This window comes from Vicugna pacos, chromosome 18 (genome assembly GCF_048564905.1).
Source record: "Vicugna pacos chromosome 18, VicPac4, whole genome shotgun sequence".
Classification (NCBI taxonomy): Eukaryota; Metazoa; Chordata; class Mammalia; order Artiodactyla; family Camelidae; genus Vicugna; species Vicugna pacos.
The window spans coordinates 39,124,886-39,133,883 of NC_133004.1; positions in this window are offsets into that span (position 1 = coordinate 39,124,886).

Consider the following 8,998-nt stretch of genomic DNA (forward strand, 5'->3'; position numbering starts at 1 on the left):
AGAGGGCCCTTTCATCGCGCCCGGCCGCGCGCCGCGGGCAGCTGCCAACACAAACGCGGGCGGAACAGAACCTGCGGAGCCGCCGGCCGCGCTGCCAGGCCGCGTCCCCGCCGATCCCGGGCTGGCGCCGCTCCCGTTTCCGCTCTGCTGACGCGCCGAAATCGCCGGGCGGCGGGGACCCCGGGAGCCGCGGGGAGAGCGCCCGAGGCTGGGCTCGGCTGGGGGCGCGGTTTCCAGGCCGCAGCTTTACCCGCGCGCCCGGAGCCCCCAGGTGGGGCTTGGAGTTTCCCGTCTGCGCCCGTCGGTCCACACCATGGCCTGCCTCCCCCGCGCTGGAACTGTCCCTCTGCTCCTGGGCTGCGCGTCCTCATCCCAGCCCCTGGCTCATCGTGGGTGCTCAGTGGCCTCAAGGCAGCCTCCTCCGCGAAGCCCTCCTGGATCATCCCTGCGCTAGATTTCCACAGGCCATACCTGGACCTTCCTCGAGGCCCCTGTTAGGCCCAAGCAGAGTCCGTGGCCCTCCTATAGCCCCACATCCAGTCTGAGCCCTTCCCACCCCAAAACGTGTTGGGGAGAAGAAAGGGTCCATGCCTGCCACCTGCCCTGAACACCTAGTGCTCCCTATAGAAATTCTCCATGGAGGGTGGGCTGCCTAATTTTTGCGGTACTCTACCTCCCATTAATGTTGGGAAAGCCATTCAACCTGACCTGTAAAATGGGCACAGCCACACCATCCTTTCCTGTTTCTCAGGACTCCTCAGTGCGGGGCTGGGGAAAGAGGCTGTGGAGAGGCGAGGACAGCTTGGGAAGTGCTGGGTGCTGGGGCCTTTCTCCATGAGACAAGCACTCCTGGCCACTGCCCAGATCTGCCCTCCTCGTACCCCACCCCTACAGGCATTGCCTCCCACCTCCCCACAGGAACTCTGTTCAGAGGCCCCAAGTAGTGGGAGAGGTTATGTCAGCCCACAGCCTAGCCCCTGGGAAACTTCCTTCGCAATTCCACCTCATCACTTGGCTCCACCCCAAAGCCAGAGGAGGGCACGGATTCTGCTGGCCAAAGACCACCACCACCTGCCTGCCTGGTTCAGGGATGGGCAGTGACTACCCTAAGGCAATCAAAGCTTCCCTGTGAAAGCCTACAGTGAGGCTGCCAGGGGTTCCCCAATGCCAAAAGGGAAGCAGAGGTGAGAGACGCAGCAGGTGAGGGGGCAAGTGAGAAAGAGGAAAACCTGGAGAGACACAGGCGGACACAGAGACATCACCCCGGGTCACCAGGATCCAGCTGTGTGGCAGACAGAGCACCCCCTGGGCCACCTATGACCACAGCCAATCCATTCTATTTTGGTTTGGGCTGGAGTAAGCTGGGTTTCGGTCAGTTAGGATTGAGAGTCCCACCTGGTATCTCACCACACCTGAGGAGGAAAGCCTCGAGCCTTACACTTGGTACCTGTGACCTTCACAATGTGCGACCTGCTTCCCCTTCTGGCCTTGGGCTGCCTTACGCCTGCCCAGCACTTCACCATTTACAAAGGATTTTCCCAAGCACCACAACCCAGGCGTCAGATAAGGAAGCTTCAGTACTAAGTGCCGTATCCAGAGTCACACAGGCGTAACGTGGATGAATCACAGCCCAGCAGCTCCGACCACAGCCAGTCTTCCAGCCTCACCAGCCATCCTCCCTCCGCCTCGCCTCGGACTGACTGCTCCTGACTCCCACACTCGGGCGTCTCCACCATGCAGTGTGGTTGTGGTCCCCCTCCTCCTCTGCTGACCCCTGTCCTTCACAGCTCACAGCTCAGCGTGTGCCCGCCTCCCCTCCCCTCCTCTGAGCCTGCAGCCTGCCTCAGTGTTTTGGCATTTGTGCTTCTGATGCTGTAGGTTGGGCTGCTGCGTTCCCACTTTGGTCCCCAATGCAGAGTCAGGGCTAGGGGCGGGAGCCTGCCCTATTTGGCTCTGTGTGCCTTTAGAATATTTAGGGGGCAGACACCACAGGATGTGATAATGGATGAGACTTGGGAAGGGAGGGCAAAAGAGGAGGGTCAAACACAGGGATCCCTAGGTTTGCTTCTGGCTTGGGTGTGATCACTAACCAAGCTCAGGAGCATGAGAGGAGGCCCAGGTCACCCAGAAGAGACCAGGGAGAAGTGGTCTCAAGACCCCCAGGGGTGCTGCACAGAAGGTCCAGGGAGGAGGGGGCTGGATGGAGGAGGAGTTCTGGGAGGCTCTGAGGTAAAGGTGGAGGCTTTTACCCAAGAGGGGTGACGAGAAGGTGATCAAGGACAGAACCCCAACACCAATGGGGCCGGCAGAGAAGGGGGGAGGAAAAGAAGGAGGATCAGTGAAGGAGACACAGAACACTGGGATTGGTCTGTGACAGCCACACGAGAAGGTGTTTTAATAAAGGATTGTTCCAAAGTGGCAAGTGATCTCAGAGGTCCGTGGGAAGAAGGCTTCTTTTCAGAAAGAAGGTGCCCGCTAGACCCCTCAGCTCAGGGGTCACAGAGGACCTGGGTCAGAATAACGTCCATGCAGAGGTGGTGCAGATGTCTGACAGCAGTGGGCCAAGGGGCAGGCGATGGAGGGGACGCTGAGAAAGCAAATGCAGACAGCTCCGCCCAAAGCCTTAACAAAGAGGAGGAAGATACACTGAAAACCACGAGAGAGTGCTGAAAGAAATCACAGACCTAAGTAAATGGAAAGACACTCATGTTTGTGGATTAGAAGACTTTATAGTGCGAAAACAGCATTATTCCTTAAATTAATCTACAGATTTTGGCAGTTCCTACCAAAACCGCCCCCCCAAAGCTGCATTTTTTTTTTTTTTGCAGAAATTGACAAGCTGATCCAAAAACTCACATAGAAAAATGTACGGAATCCAGAATAGCTAAAACAAAATTGAAAAAGAACAAGGTTGGTGGACTCACAATTCTGGATTACAAAACTTACTACAAGGCTAGAATAACCAAGACTGTGTGGTTGTGGTCCAGGGGCAGACACAGACTGGGGAAACAGAATTGGGAGTCTAGAAATAAACCCATCCATCTACGGTTGATTGAATTTTGACAAGGGTACCAAGACCATTTTATGGGTCTGGTCTTGAAGAGCCTCTTCAAAATGATGCTGAGAAGCTGGATATCTACATACAAAAGAATAAAGTTGTTCCCTTACTTCATACCATAAGCAAAAATTAACTCAAATTGGATCAACAATCCAAGTATAAGAGCTAAAGCTATAAAACTCTTAAAATTAAACCTAGGGGTGAATCTTCTTCATTGGATTTGGTTTCTTTTACGTGATACCAGTAGCAATAAGCAACAAAACAAGAGATAGGTAAATATGGACTTCATCCACATTTCTGTGCTTCAAAGGACACCATCAAGAAAGTGAAAAGGCAATCGACAGAATGGGAGAAAAATTTTGTAAACTGTAAATTTGATATGGGCCTAGTTCCAGAATATACAAAGGATGCTTTCAACAATAAAAAGACAAATGGCCCAATTAAAAAATGGTCCAAGGATCTAAACAGACATTTCTCCCAAGAAGGCATACAAATGGCCAGGAAGCACATGAAAAGATGCTTCACTTCAACTGTCCTTAGGGAAATGCAAATTAAAACCACAATGAGACATCAGTTCACACCCACTAAGATGGCTATAAAACTGCTACTAACACAACAACCAGAAAGTAACAAGTGCTGGTATGCATGTGGAGAAATGAGAACACTCCTGCGTGGCTGGTGGGAATGCAAAATGGTGCAGTTGCTGTGGAAACCAGTCTGGGTGTTCCTCAAAAAATGACATGTGGAATCACCACTTGACCCAGAAATTCCATTCCTAGGCATAGACCCAAAAGAACTGAAAACGGGTGTTCAAACAGAAATATACTCAAATGACTCAAATGTTCATAGTACCATTATCCACAATAGCCAGAAAGTCGAAACAAAGCAAATGTCTATCAACAGATGAATGGACGAACAAAAGATGGTATATACATACAACTGTATCATTCAGCCCTAGAAAGGAATAAAGTACAGATACCTGCCACAACATGGATGAACTCTGCAAATATTATGCTCGTGAAAAAAGCCAGACACACAAGGCCACATATTGTATGATTCCATTTATATGACAAGTCCAGAATAGGCAAATCTGTAGAGGTGGAAAGGAGACTGGTGGTTGTCAGGGCCTAAGAGGACAGTGGGAGTGACTGCTAATGGTTCTGGCATTTCCTTTTGGGGTGATCAAAGTATTCTTGAATTAGATAGGGTGATGGTTATACAACTTGTGAACATGCTAAAAAAAAAACCATTCAATTATATACCTTTAAAATGTGATATTCGTGGTATGTAAATTATGTCTCAATTTTTTTAAAAAGGAGGAAGAATATATAAGATATCCTCTTATAAACATTGTTAACTCTCCTGGAAGGCAAACAAGGAAACTGCCAGCAATGAGGAGGGACCAGTAGTGGGGTGGGGGCAAGGATGGGAAGGAGAGCGCTTGTACGTCACTTTTGAGTCATGTGAATGGAGTAATGTTTTGCAAGAAGTAAATAAATAGAAAAAAATAAAAGGGGTCTGGCTACAGATGAAAGGAGCAGGCAGGACTGAAGGAGTCTTTTACTGGAAAGGAGAGACTGGGCCATGTTTGGAGGCAGAAGGGAAAAGTGTTCCAATGCCCATCAGAGGGCGGGCCCCATGGGGCACACACAGAGGCTCATGAACCACTGAGTCCCGGATCACTGGCCCAGAAAGGGGCAAGGGGTGGGCACTTCCCCCCACCCGCTTCCCTGAGGACCCAGGGGAGGAATGAGAAGGCAAAGATACAGAAGTAGGGGTGGGGGGAAGGGGGGGGCCTTATTTCATGCCCAATGGCATTTATTGGCTCTGCAGAGGAGACCAGGTCACTGGGCCTGGAGAGAGGAGGGGGTGCCTGGAAGGGAAGGGGGCCTGAGAATCAAGGGCACGGTTAGCAAGGGCCTCCTCATGGGATTCACAAAGGAACCAGTGACGCAGGAAGGGCTGCTGAGTAATCCTGAGGTTGGAAAGGCACCTCGGTGATTTTCACATCCATTCCCGAGCCTGAGTGAGGCTTTTTGTGTGCTGGGGGACTCTGTGCTACTGATGGCTGTGGCCAGACAGGGGGCAGCCCACCAAGGCGTCTGCTTTTCACTCCCAACGCTGAGATGGAGGAGTGGGCCTTCCAGTGCCTGTTGGAGGGAGGTCCCCATGGGGCTGAACCCCTTGCAAGCGTTTGGGAGAAGTAGGGGTGGAGGTGCACGTCCTGAGCAGAAGGGCACAGTGTCCATGGTGCCCTGGGAGTGACCCTAAGGCTGTGGAGTCACACCATCTCTGGGGCGGGGACAGAATCGGGTAAGGCCAGGGGAAGAGGTGGCCAACATCGTTGTGGCCTTCGGTCCTCCAAGTCAACTGCAGATTTTCCAACAACTATTCGCAGCAAAGTTGGAAACCTGTGCTGCATTTCCAGGCAACTAGCTGCCGTCCGCCGTGGTGCCCGGGGCTCTCCCGACACCAAAGATGCCATTGGATTGGCTTTCACCCCCAGCACAGAGGGAGGGAGCCCCGTGGTTAAGGCGTCCACGTGCCCTCCACCCTTCTCTGGGTGGATGACTCCCAGATCTGCAGCCTGCAGAAACCCAGCCCCAGCCTGCCTGACCAGCGCTTGCCCCGCCCTTTTAAGCAGTCACCGCACCCCGAGGCTCATACTAAGCTCAGTCTTTTTGTCTGATTGACTTGGGTTTGTCTTTTTTTTCAATCAAGAGACCTTGAGCCAAGTTCCTTCAACACAGCCAACCAAGGTAGACCTCGTTCCAAGCCACCTATTCTGCTTTATCTGACTTGTCCATAAGGATTTCATGAGGTACGTGGACATAGCTCATAACCATGATCTATTTATTCCTTCAACAAACTGGTGCTCCTGTCTCTCTGACTGTGCCGGAGAGTGGAAGACCATAGCCAGGTGACATCCTGTCCCTGCCCTGGAGAAGCTCACAGCCTTGAAGAAGTCAGGCCAGATCATCTGATTACCACAAGGTGATTGAAACCAGGGGCCTTAGCATCACAGAGGCAGCTGTCAGGGTGGTCAGGGAAGGCTGCCTGGAGGAGGTGAAGCTTTTTTTTCCCTCTCTCCAGGTTTATGCATGTATTTATAACTACCTTATACATGTGTTTTTTGTATAAAAAAATTAAAATGCTTTTTTAAAACATGAGAAATATTTTAATACCAAGCAAAGAGGGAAGCTTCTGATTTAATTTGTTGGATTGGGGAGTGAGAAACTCACTCTTGTGCTGAATATCCTCTTTTCCATGATTGTTGGGACGACAGGTGGTTTGCTGGGGACACGTGTCCTGCCTCTTTGTGAGCCTCAGGGGCTTCTGCTCGGGATCCTGCCTTAAGCTAAGCTTTGGAAGAGGAGTGGAAACGCAGTCTTGTCTGAGAGCAGCACTCGTGGAGGCACAGGGTATGGAATGGTGTGAACATTTAGGAACCCCAAGTGGCTCAGTGTGGCTGGAAGGCAGGGAGCCTGGCAGGGAGTTGGCTGGAGGCATGCCAGGCCTCCTGTGCTAAATTAGGGAGTTCGAACTTTATCTCAAAGGCTATTGAGAGCTACTGAAGCACTGAAGCCGGAGCAGGATGGGCCATCAGGTGGAGGAGGAACGACTGGGACTGGGGAGGCTGGCTGGGAGCCTGTTCAGGGATCAAGGTGAGAAGTCATAGAGCTGATCCAGGCAGGGCAGAGAAATGGACAGTTAGGGGCTGATACAAGGGCATGGAGGAAGCAAAAGCCTCAGCTTCGGGATGAGGCCGAGTGGGGTGGGGGTGGGGGTGGGGGTGGGGAAGGGTCTGGCGCAGGGGCCGGGGCAGTGGCAGCAACTCGAGGGAAATGACTTTCACCTCCTCGTGCGAGGTACGCTCTGTGCAGAGGTCTCCTGAGCCACGCAGGGGTCCTTCCAATACAAACCACATGAGTTTGGCTTACCTATTCTTGAGGACCAGGTAATCACTCTGGCGTATCTCCACTTCCTCATCCACCTCACACTTTACCTCAAGAGGCTTGTAGAAACCAGCATGAGGTTTGGCATCAGGAATTTAGATTCAGATTCCACTGGCATCCGGTGAGCACCCATCACTGAGTGAAACACAAGGTCACCGCGGAGACACCAAGTATGTGTGGGGCTCTTTCTGGGGCAATGTGACCCTTGTTCCAGAATCCACCTTTTCCAAAGTGGCTGTCCAGAGTCTGTTTCCTGGTGCCGTTCTTGTTTCCTGGGATTTTTCAAAGATAGCCGCAGAGCCAACCCCCACTCCTGTAAGTCATTTCCCATTTTGGATGGTGAACGATGCGAGCAGTCAGTGAGGGGGAGCTCAGCAGGAGGGGGCTGGAAAAATGAGCGGGATTGGGAAGACGGAGATTTGACTCAAGGCCTTCCCCAATCTGCAGCTGCACTTTTAGTTTGAAGGGTTGTGAATTAAGAAAATCACATTTGTAAGAAAGATAAAACATTTCTTGGTTTATTAAATATTTACATCATAGTGCGCTGTTCTCTATCTGCTGACATCTCTGTCTCTTTCTAGAATGTTTGCCTCCTATGCAGAAACACAAGTGCATGTGTCCAAACACAGACACACAGACACACACACACACACGTCTTTGCTTAACTGATGCTCTGGATTAAGTCTGACTCCTCACTATTATTATGTCATTATCATGACTGAGTGGATCAAAGCGATCAGAGGTCAAGGTAAGCTTCTTAACGAGGTCAGAAGAGAGAAGGAGCCAAGGAAAGAGCCCGTCTGGCTCTCAAGCCCTGGAGAGAACAGGCATCTCCAGGACCAGTGTCCACCTGGGGAGGAGCCTGCAGGGCTCCCAAGTGCCCACAGGAGGGTCTGATTTCTCTGTCTCTCTCTCACACACACACACACACCTCTCCTGGATCTGGTACCATCTGCCCACATGACATCCACGTGAAGACATTTTCTCAAACGAGCACGTGGGTCCTCTCGGGGCCTCTGGTCCTGCCACGCTTCCTGCCTGGAGCAGGTCCTCCAGGCTCTTCTGTCGCAAGTTGCCTGCCTGCAGAGCCCCTCTGCCCCGCCCACTGTGCTGAGGATTGACTATACTCGCTGCTGTTTCTTCTTGGCCGCAGGAGCCGGTCCCAACACCCAGCACAGACCAGTCTTTACGGAGCAATTGTGTTAAGCAGCTGAGGCAATAGAGAGGCTGAGAGCTGCTCCCAGCCGGTCACTGGCCCCACCCAGGGCAGCCGCCCCGGCCACTTGCTGCGGCCCAGGCAGTCCTTGGTTTCTCTGGGCTGCCAGGTTGGCCTGCAAGCGCAGAGTGGGCTATGTCGCCACCTATTGCCCGGTCAGCTCAGCAAAAGCCAGGAGGGCCTCCGGCTTTTGAGAGGGAAACAGCCCAAACCCTATTGCAGAGGTCAGCAGCCAGCTCAGTCTGGAAAGGGGAGGGTCCCTGACCACCTCTCTGAAAGGGCTGCCCTCCAAGTTAGGCCATCCCAGCCAGCCCCCTGCAGCCGGGAGGCGGAGAGGCCCTGGGTCAGTGTCTTAATCTAAGCCAGCCTCTTCCTTCCCGGGTAAGTGAGGGAGCCCCCCTCCCTCCCTCACCTACCAGAGTTGTGCCAGGAATGAGCTGCAGGGATGCTGTGAGGCCCCAGGGGCCCCTCAGGTGGTGGCTGTCATCACCCAGCACCACACTGTCCAAGACGCCACGGGGAGGCTGGCTCCACGACACTCACGACACACATTTTGCAAGACCCGAGGAGTACAGAGTACAGGAGCACTGACTGGCTCCAAGGTTTCCAATTAACTGTCTCAAAACAGCTCCCCACAGAAGGGAGGTTTCAGGGGAACCCCAGTCCAAATGCACAAGCGTTTTACTGTGAGGTCAGTCAACAAGAGCTGCTCTGGCTCCAGAAGACGAACCCAACTCCCACTCGCGCTGATCCGACTGGTCCCTCTAC